Source organism: Oculina patagonica, chromosome 9 (genome assembly GCF_052425735.1).
Source record: "Oculina patagonica isolate OP01 chromosome 9, crgOcupat, whole genome shotgun sequence".
Classification (NCBI taxonomy): domain Eukaryota; kingdom Metazoa; phylum Cnidaria; class Anthozoa; order Scleractinia; family Oculinidae; genus Oculina; species Oculina patagonica.
Window position 1 is genome coordinate 1,102,075 of NC_135766.1, and position 10,697 is coordinate 1,112,771.

At 38.4% G+C, this 10,697-nt stretch overlaps 1 pseudogene across 1 annotated transcript in view; it reads left to right on the forward strand.

Annotated features, from left to right (window-relative positions):
- LOC144665203 (uncharacterized) overlaps nucleotides 1-10,697 on the forward strand; it is a 277,333-nt pseudogene that overhangs the window by 229,800 nt on the left and 36,836 nt on the right. The window lies entirely within an intron of this gene.

Consider the following 10,697-nt stretch of genomic DNA (forward strand, 5'->3'; position numbering starts at 1 on the left):
TTTTACTGTAAAATTAATACACTTACCGCTAGCATTCAAAGCCCTCTCCAGACAAAACAACACAAGCGTCATAAATAGAAAGGCCTTTTCCATCTCTTTCCGGTAAAGTATTTTAAAAGATTGTGTAAAAAACTATTGCCTCGTTATCTTGCTGTATAGTAAGCTGTTTTCTGCAGTTTATTTTCTTTTTTTTTTCGCTTGCTTTCGTACTAGCGTACCGTCTGAGTCGGTATGGGTATTCTAATTAGCAACTCGGGTTCTAACGCGTTAACCATAACACTGACAAAGGGATCCATGACCGACAAAATAAATTTCAATTAACTAGGTCGGTGTTGTCTCTTTGAAATATCGGTTGTTTTGACATTTCAATTGTTTCTTTTTTCGCATTAATGTATGCAAGTTGTGTGATCATTTTTAGATCACTGAAAAATGGAAAATTTTCGACTGACAATTTGTAAATTATCGCGGCGACTAGTATACAGAATATTGACTGTGGTGTATGAACATGGCAAATGTTGACTGTGTGCTCGGACTGTCTGAAAGGCCTATGTAAATATATTAGAGATTGTATTAATTAAGTGTGTTTATGATGTGAGCGAATTTATATGGAATATTAATGCCAATTTATGTGTAATATAAATTTAAGTTAATGCCACAACCATGAATGTGAGATCAGAGAAGTAAAAAGACCACCCCAGTCAAATATACAGATCTGTCACGCAATAGGCTGCAAGACTAACACTCTTGCGTTACATTCAAAGCTCAAAGTCGCTTCTGTACCAGTATGTTGTGCAATTTCGGGCTGGCCAATCATATCGCTCCTATTCTATCATGTCAATCAAGACCATGCGGTTTCATCTAGACATCATTAATTTTACTTCAAATTCTCCGAGCTCTAGAATGGTTCTGACAATAATTAGTCGCTGTGATACCCTTCGATTGTTTTTTGCTTCAACATCGATCATCAGTACTTTAAGTGATCCTGGTTTCTGCCACGAACTACGTTCCAGTTTTACACATTTTATTCTGCTGTTCGACGATAAATATGCCGCTGATGCGTTGTCGAAGGCTTCGTGTTGATGAATAGCTATGAATTTCGAACCGGCGATATCCAGTACTGACAGGTATCCGGTCCAGCAACTGAGGAACTTATGCACAAAAAAGAGATTGCCTCTGCCGGAATATGGTCACTCTCTCGAAACGGCTTCAAGGTCCTGTGGTCTCCAAACCGCGGCTGACAGTACAGCAAAGGCACGAACCTAGCTCACAAGAACACAATTTGTATGGTGTTGCGAGACACCGTGCCTCCGTTTACCCGAGACTATGCCCGGGGACTATGTGATCATTTAATAACGACTTATAAAGACAAGACAATTTTCTTAACTGGAAAATGCTACTCTCTTGTCAAGCCGGAGAAAAGTCAACAAGAGTCAAAGCCGTCGTGAATGTCTTTCAAGCCTCGTCTAGCGCTTTCTTTCCCGCCGAAAGTGGTCAGTGAAAACTTTGACAAGTGCTCCGGATTTCTCCAGAGTTTACCTTTGGCCAAGTAGAATCGAGGAGCTTGCTAAAAGCTAAGTGTAAATATTTATATGCTGATTTTATTGTACATTATCTTAGACCGTTTTTCAATAGGGAAACAAACGAAACGTCGAGCATTTTGCAGGCTGCCGTTTCCACTAACCATCGTAAAGGGCTGGAAATTACAAGATGTCGGTGGAATTAGCTATTGTTATCTTCTGTAATGTTCGAAGTCATGTCTTAATACCTGAGTAGACGAGACATATTTGATAATTTGGCTGCTCAAAGTTGAGGAAGAGTGACCTAAAATTAGCTTTCCTGGAGGCTGGGGTGGTGTTTTTTCGTCCCTTGTCACTGAGGTAAAAATAGGACAAATTTAAGCTTAATTCAAAGCTAAGGAAGCTTTTCAGCTTAAAGAATATTTAGACCTATTTAATGAGGATTCTGAAAAAGTAAACAGTTTCATTTAATACAAGGAATTCGAGGAATAAGGGTGCCAATATGACTGGCATTTTAACAAAAATCGGTTATAATTGAAAGGGGATTTGAACCGGTCAGTACAAAATGCAGACTGCAGACTGGGTACAAATTGCAGACTGGGTACAAAATGCAGACTAGGTACAAAATGCAGACTGCAGACTGCAGACTGGGTACAAAATGCAGACTGACATTTGACAAGTCCAAAATATTCGTTTTCAAAAAAGAAATGCAGACTGAGGCCAAAACAATGGTCATTTAAGTAGGCTCAAAAAAAGTTTATAAATATTCGACGATTTAGGATTTGAACAATTGTAGCCAGGATTTGATCCTAGACATAAAATACAATAACAAAATTTCATACGTGAGTACGTCATAGTAAGTAAAAAGCGATGATTTAAAAATCAAAGCTTGATTTGTAGTGAATACATTACTTTGTCACGCAAGGAACATCGAACATATCATGACGTACTTGTAATAACACGTATTTGAAGCCTGCCGAGTCTAGTAGCAGAAGGATAAATGATAAGGAGCTATTCTACATGTATCTACAATGAATGCTTTCTAGAGTCACAAGCATCCAAATTATTCAAATACGCCATATTTTTCGCAACTTCTTCCCTGCTTGATTCTTGCGTGAGTTCCGGCTGCCTTACCGCCATGTTTTTTCAAGCCAGCAATGTGCAATTCCAGCAGTAAATAACAAAATTTTGCTCTGTATAAGGTATTTCTTCCCTTAATTAAAAGAGAAACCATTTACCTGCGAAACCAATCAGAAATGCCAGCATAAACAATGGTACCTTAGCTTGGCAACAGATGTCCTGGAGTGCAAGGTCAATATATTTATATATATACATAATTTTATTCATGTTGCAAATATCTGTTTTTTTCTGCAAAATAGATAGGAACCATGGTTTTAAATGATGAAATGAAGCTTCCACATATATTTTTGAACTCTGAGCATAATTTGCGATGGACAAGATTAAAATTTCTGCAGCCTGTAAGAAGAAGTTGTATGTGATAACATCAGACCATGGCTGGCATTTTTTGATGTTACATGGCCCGGATTGCATTGCTCTGTCTTCGTGCAAACAATATATTTCAGTACACTTGCTATGGTACCGGTATAAAATAAGAGAAAGGTACCTTGTCATCTTTCTTTTAAACTAGTGGAGTAAGATGCCAAAAAGAGAAAGTCTACCAATGTAATTAGTTCGCAGTTGAAACTGGAGACCCTGCACTTTCCAAATAGCCTGCTATGGGGAATGTTTTAGTTTAGTTTTATATTTTGCTAAATAGAAATACATCTGAGCAAAAAAAAAAAAAAAAAAATTAACATATCTATTTTGTGGTATAACAATATTTCAAGCTGCTTAATATTGAACCGATTTGTTAAGGGTCACTTTAGCCTCCAGGAATACCTTATCTACTCATATACTTGTATAGACGCAAAGATATAAACCTATTTTATATTGCATGCTGTTCGTCTATGGGGAATACACTTCGTGTATTTGTGGGGTGGAGTGCTCCATACAATTCGCCCTTTTGCCCCATAGCCTCACAGGGTCAGCTTTCCCTGTAGAGTGGGCCCCCAGTGTCAGTGTTGCTGTTGTTGGCTGTTGTGTTTGTTCCCAAGGGTCCTGGAGATTAGGACCCCAGTTTCTTGGGAACCAGGGAATGTGGTTGTGTTTGTTCCCAAGGGTCTTAGGACCCCAGTTTCTTGGGAACCAGGGAATGTGGTTGCGTTTGTTACCAAGGGTCTTAGGACCCCAGTTGCTTGGGAACTGTTCCCAAGGGTCTTAGGACTCAACCAACTTACCTGTAATACTCTGCATGATTCCTATTGGCAACTCGAGCACTTCACCCCTTACCCCTTTTCTCCCACTGAACTTGTTGTCTTGTTTTCATGTCATGGGTTGGGAGCATTAATGTAAAATTATATTTAAGGAAGCGGATACAAAATATATGCGGAACGGTTGATTGCGGAATATATCGATAAAATAAATACCTAAAAATATAATTGAATGGCACACGCCGAGAAAATAGCTGATTGACTGCTATTATTTCGGTTTTAGAAAACGCCTTGTAAGAAAGCCGGCTCGTTCAAAGCTGTACCTCTCTAACTCCATAGAAACACAGAACTAGCACGAGCTGTTGACGTAATGATGGCGCGACCAAAGAGAATTTACATTTTGATGATCAAAATCGAATCAAAATAGAGAAGTGATTTATTTTTTCTCGCGATGTTTTCTAAAAGAAATAAAAAAATTTGTTTTTGTACTTCTATCGAGTTTTAGAAACACTCGTGAAGTTAGCACAGCATTTCACGTTCTCCCAAACTTTCACTCGTGTTTCTAAAAACTTGATAAAAACACGGAAAATGAGAGTTGGTTGAGTAATGTTGACGTTAGATGGAAGTGATTTTTGTCACTAAAATGGCATAATCTATGACCCATTTTCAGCTATTAAACAGCTTTAATATAAACAGCTGAGGAGGTTGTGTCGGTGATAAAATAGTGACAGCGGAATTCCAATTTTGATTTCTCGAACCTACCCCCCCCCCCCCCCCCCCGCCTGAGATTTTCGTTTCCCTTGGCTGATTCGAGAAATCAGGTTTCCACTATACTATCTGAGCCATAAGTTTGAGTAAAAAAAAGCTAAATCCGGGCAGGCAACTCCATGCGATAAGAAGGGGGATAGGGGTACGCAAATCCGCCGATCTGTGCTATTTTTTGGCCAAATCCGTAAATTCGCCATAATTTTCGTTTCAATCCGGCCTGAATCCGCCGTTAATACTTGAAAACTTTGCGTGATATAGTTTCACTGCGCGGACGGTAGTTGCTGTTTTTTAATGCCCATTTTTTAACTAAGAAGTTTTGTTTTATTGCTTGTTTTTTCACAATTTCGCCAACATACCGACCGAAGTGATCCCAACTTAGTTTACTATCTACGATCAGAGCTTCCTAACATGAAGAGTTCTGAATCCGCGTAAAAATTCTCAGCTTTTAGATCCGCTGCATTTTCGAAATACGTGAATCTGCTCTATCTGATGGATTTCGGTATATTATCATTCCTCGACTTCTGCTTGTATTGCCCTATCCTTAAATTAAATACCCCAGAGTTTGTATAATATCAACCCCACAGTCTGAGATAGATCTGTTGCATTTGGTTATATAATTTACTAGGTTGGAGGCATTTGTGCAGGGGCCATTTGTTTCCTATTTTGAGAAAAACTTTTAAGATTAGCAAAATTTGACAGTTCATACAGTTTACAATTAATTTTTCAAACCATGTGCGCAGGGGCCACTTGGTTAAACATGGAAATAATTTTCAGTTCTGTGATATAGTAGGGCTGAACTGTCATGCAATGGCCAACAGTCTGATTGTGTGAGCAGGGGCCACAGTTGTTCCAAGTTGACGTGCATGGGCCGTCAGTCTAGGATTCACGGTTATATAATTTAGAGATTGGTAGCATTTGGGCAGGGGCTAATTGCTTCCTGACCTTAAGAATAACTCAACTTTTTATGTTCAAACCTGAATTCAAGTTGAGACCTGTCAAACATTAATTGATACAAATGATTAAAAATAGGTTCATTATGTGTGGGACAGCACTCTTGAGCAGGGGCTGAATGGTAGTGGACCACTTACATCGTTATAACTTAGGCAAATTCACTTGTTAGCCTTACTCTATCCTTGGCTCATATTGCATATCTCAAGTCCCCCTTCCCCCTTTTTGGGGCGGGTGAGCACACTTGTACCTGTATAAAGCAATTAATATATAATAATATTACAATTTAATATAAGTTAATCCTGTAGGATAGGCTAGAGCTTGAGCCTTGGTTCCTATCTAGATTTCCTGACCAATTTTTCCCTATGGGATTTTTGTGGCAGGTTTTTTCTGGCCTCCGTTTACTTACTAGTTATCTAGTATGTAGTTGCTCAGCTCTGTTGAGGCCATTCTTCAAAGTGCAGGTGTCATAGGGGGCTAAGTTGACAACCAACACTTTTTATAATTGTCAAAAATGTTAGCAGTATATCACACTTGCGCAGGGGTTAAGTATTATAGGCAACAATTTACCTAATTTGCCACGTGTACAGTGCACTTGGACCGCTTCACAGGTATGGCTGTCGGTTGTCTTAAGAGTGTGCTTATATCTTATATCATCTCGGAAAAATAGACCTTGGATGTTAGTTTAGTCTTTGGCTTTATCTTAGACTAGCAATTCCATCAGTCCCATCTATTCGTTCAGTCAGTACTTGCTACTAGGTGTGCTTTGTATGCGCTGCACGCGACAAGCTTTTAATTAATGTTCAAACAGACACTTGGACACATAAATAGCATCTCTATATGTATGGTTTACGGTGTAGGGATTACAGCCAAACTTCCTACTTCTAGCCATAGAGCAGGTTTTTATAATCATAGGTAAGAATGCAAACTGTCTGAGTGAGCACAATCATTTCTGGAATAGGCAACTATTTACATATATTATCTTGAAACAAACAAAATAATAAAAGAACATAACATGAAAGCAGCGATATGCATTGGCGAAATTTTTGTCGGAGCAGTTTTGTAACCGACTATTATCATTCAGCTTACTAATAAGCCTAAACTGTAAGTTGTGCTTATTGTGTTATTAGGGTAATTTATCCTAAATGCTACAGTTGTCCTAAGAATTTCCAGTGGCCATAATTATTCTCCCCTAGTGATAATTATGTGCTCCTCTGGAGTTTCACAATGTCTATGTCTTTTATCTGTTGCTTTGGCTTCGGGTGGGGTGCTCGCTCACTCGTACCTCATGGCGGGCTGTGGCGGGTTCTCTTTCACCTTTGCTGGGATAATACTTTGAGGTTTCCATATTTTAAGCTTTTTATCTTTGATATAAAAAATAAACGGCCACACCCGTGGCCAAAATCTGCCAAATGGTAGTCTTGTCTTTTATTATCCCAGCAAACAGAGCTTTGCCAAAGCAACACATACATACCTGAATATATGCATAGCGTCTAATCTAGGAGGAACATGATACATAAAGGATATTTACTTTGCAAAAATAAATGGGTTTATGTAGCTTACGTAAAATCTTTCTCAGCTTCCCTCCAACGATTACTTCCGGTCACATTGACGTGGGCTCTTAGGTGAAGAAGGCGCGGTTACATCACCCTTTCGCTCATGGCTCCCAACTAGTCAAGTAAATTTTCCCCTCCCTCCGCTCCCTATGTACTGTCGTTGATGATTTGGGTTGGCGGGTTCTCTTTCACCTTTGCTGGGATAATACTTTAAGGTTTCCATATTTTAAGCTTTCTATCCTTGATATAAAAAATAAACGGCCACACCCGTGGCCAAAATCTGCCAAATGGTAGTCTTGTCTTTTATTATCCCAGCAAACAGAGCTTTGCCTAAGCAACACATACATACTTGTATATATGCATAGCGTCTAATCTAGGAAGAAAAGAATTCATAAAACCAACATTTGTCATTGACCGCTTGTCCTCCTTCGCTCAACTTGATTTCTCTGCACGTTTCAGCGGGCATTTCAGGAATGGAACCCAGGGGTACTGTTTTGTTTGTTTTCATAGAGTGATTCGAGTTCCATATTGCAAGTAGAATATCATATTGTAAGTCTTTTAAGTGTTGCATTTTCATAAGTGCAGGCAGAGTCCCGTAACAGAGTACCGGTCTCTAAACTTTCCTACATGCTGGGATTATTCAGTAAAATTCTGCTCTCCTTCCAATAAGCATCCCTCCCCCTTCTGAAGGTATCTTAATTTGAATAACAAGTGCCCATATTACGATATACGCCTCAGTCTTATATCGATAGTTACTCTTTTTAAAGTCATTGTTATCTGCTCTCATATTTTAATTTAAGTACTCAATGCCGAGTTCAGTTAAGTAATTAATAAATAATTCTTTGTTTTATTTAGTTTTATATGGCTCGTTGTATTAATTTTTTTAGTCGTTAAGAGAAGTTGAGAGAATTGCCAATGCTGAATAAAAAAAATAATAGCGGAGCTCCTAAGCGCGCGCCAGCGCGCGGAGCGGAGCACCATGGGTAATGCGGGTACGAGAGAATTTTTGTAAACCCAGGAGGCCGAGAAAATTTGGTGCGTACGCGCGCCGCGCGTACAGACTCTCGGGGAGGGGGAGGGGAGTCCCAAGGCAACCCAGGCAGGGGGGCAGGGGAGACAATCTTCTGCATCCTTCGAAATGAGTGAGGTAATCGACTAAGATCTTTGATATTGGACATCCATTTTATGGTCAATTGACAGCTGTCAAAACAAGGTATCCGCTGAACAGTATCACATGACCATATCGCGGGCTCAGGTTTAGAACTAGTCAAGGTCGCGTGTTTTTTTGAAGTTGACCGCTGACCAAGTGATAGCATTGCTATTGGTCCGCGGGCGCAAGTTTTTTTTCCATGGTCAGTCCATTTAGATTTACATGAAGGACAAAGTGAACAACCCGGTCAGTTTGTAAGGTGAACGAAGCACAAGGAGAAACCGAGCAGGAAAAAGAAATGTCTTCGTAAATATTTCTCGGTCTACCCCGTCTAAAGGCTTTACACATCATGGAAGTTATGGCAAACGATAAGGGCTTACGGGAAGATCCGAAAAAATGGCACAGGTGGAGAGCGAGCGAGTTTCTACCGTTTCGGCGGCTGATCAGCTCCCACCAGCTCTAGGAAATTAATTGAGCTAAACGCAATTCACTGAAGTGAAGGAAAAAGAAGTGTCAATAGCTACACGGATGGAAAAGGCTGAAATAGACCTTCGCGGATAATTCAAAGGTCGGTGGTGCTGGAGTTAGTTATAATTTATAGCTTACACATGTACTACGCGGTTGGATAATAATACGAAAAACTGCGGCCGCTTCGCTTCCGATTAATTCATGAGCTGGTTGAAAGCTTTGCCCTGCTGAATTGACAAGCATTCTCCGACTTCAAATATGAGGTAACAAACTTTGACTTTACTGAATACACTAAGTCCATGTTTTTTTGTGAAAATCTGTAATTATATGCTTTATGAGTGAATTTGCGTCGGTTTAGTGGTTCTGGTTTACAGAACTTTTATTAAGTTAAGTTGAATTGTTTATAAGCTTAATAATGACTTAAATGTTTTTATTCAAACTCCCAGCTAAACTTAGTGTTTTAGTTTTTTAATTCATCTATTTATTCTTATTTACTCGCTGTTGGAATTCGTTTGAACGAACTATTTTAGAGTCGCGGACGAATACGCCAAGAGATCGTTACGTTGCGAATTTCTTGCGTTGACACGTTTTTACCACACCTTAGCAGAACCAAAAAAAAAAAAAAGTTTATTTCCACTATTAATTATTTTGAGTAATTTAATAAAACACAATTGTTCGCTCTACTTGTAATTCATGCCATTTTAGACACTGTATGCAGCTGTGTATGCAAACTTTAATACATTGACTATCATTATGACAGTGTTGAATGTGTATCTTTGCAATGGGAATGTTTTTTCTATACAGGTAAGTTAAAAAGAAATCCCCAAGTAGAAAAGCTAAATATCCCATTGTAGGAAGGAAGGGTCACTACACTGGGTGTATAAACGAAAGAGGCTAATATTATTATATTTGATGAGATCCATAAAATAAGACGGAAATTTTTATAAATTATTTTAATAAACAGGGCCATTAATTAGAGCTAGTGTGGTGGTTTTTAATAGATTATTATATCAATCCTTCTTTTAGGTAGTGTTATATTCTGCCATTAAGCCGCAATGAATGAAGAATACCTACAGTCAAGTTTTGTTGAACTTGGTATAGAATGCTCTGTGCAAAGTGGACAACAGCAAAGTAAATCAGGTATCTAGTTTTATATTTTAATAATAATAATAATAATAATAATAATAATAATAATAATAATAATAAATAATAATAATAATAAATATATTATTATTAGTTATAATTGAAATATGTTTTTATTCAGTTTAGTTCTTTTTTTACCCAGCTGCTTTAATCTGCATTTGGTTGCTGCTGATCTTCTTACTTTGTGAAATATTTACATTCATTATTCAACTCCTCAATGGAGGTTGCCTATTCACCGAGTTAGGATTTTGAGTTGGATTTTGAGTTAGGTTTTTGAGTTGGATTTACGAGTTCGATTTTCGAGTTGGATTTCGAGTTGGATTTCGAGTTAAGATTTTGAGTTGGATTTCGAGTTAAGATTTCGAGTTGGATTTCGAGTTAGGATTTCGAGTTGGATTTTCGAGTTGGATTTTCGAGTTGGATTTTCGAGTTGGATTTCGAGTTAGATTTCGAGTTAGGATTTCGAGTTGGATTTTCAAGTTGCTTACCGTACTAAGCACTCCGGTTATACTACTATACACGCCAGTTAGCTTACTATGCACCTTCGGTTAGCCTACTACACACTCCTGTTAGCCTACTATTCACTTCGGTTAGCCTACTATGCACTCCAGTTAGCCTGTTTATGGTTAGCTTTCAATAATTGTAATGGGTTTTGCTTTGTCAAAAAAAATCCAACTCGAAATCCTAACTCGAAAATCCAACTCGATATCCTAACTCGAAAATCCAACTCGAAATCCAACTTGAAATCCTTACTCGAAATCCAACTCGAAAATCCAACTCGAAATCCTAACTGGAAATCCAATTCGAAATCCTAACTCGGGAGTTAGTTTGTCTCTCCTCAATGACATTCAAAACAACTACAATGTATTAATTAGTA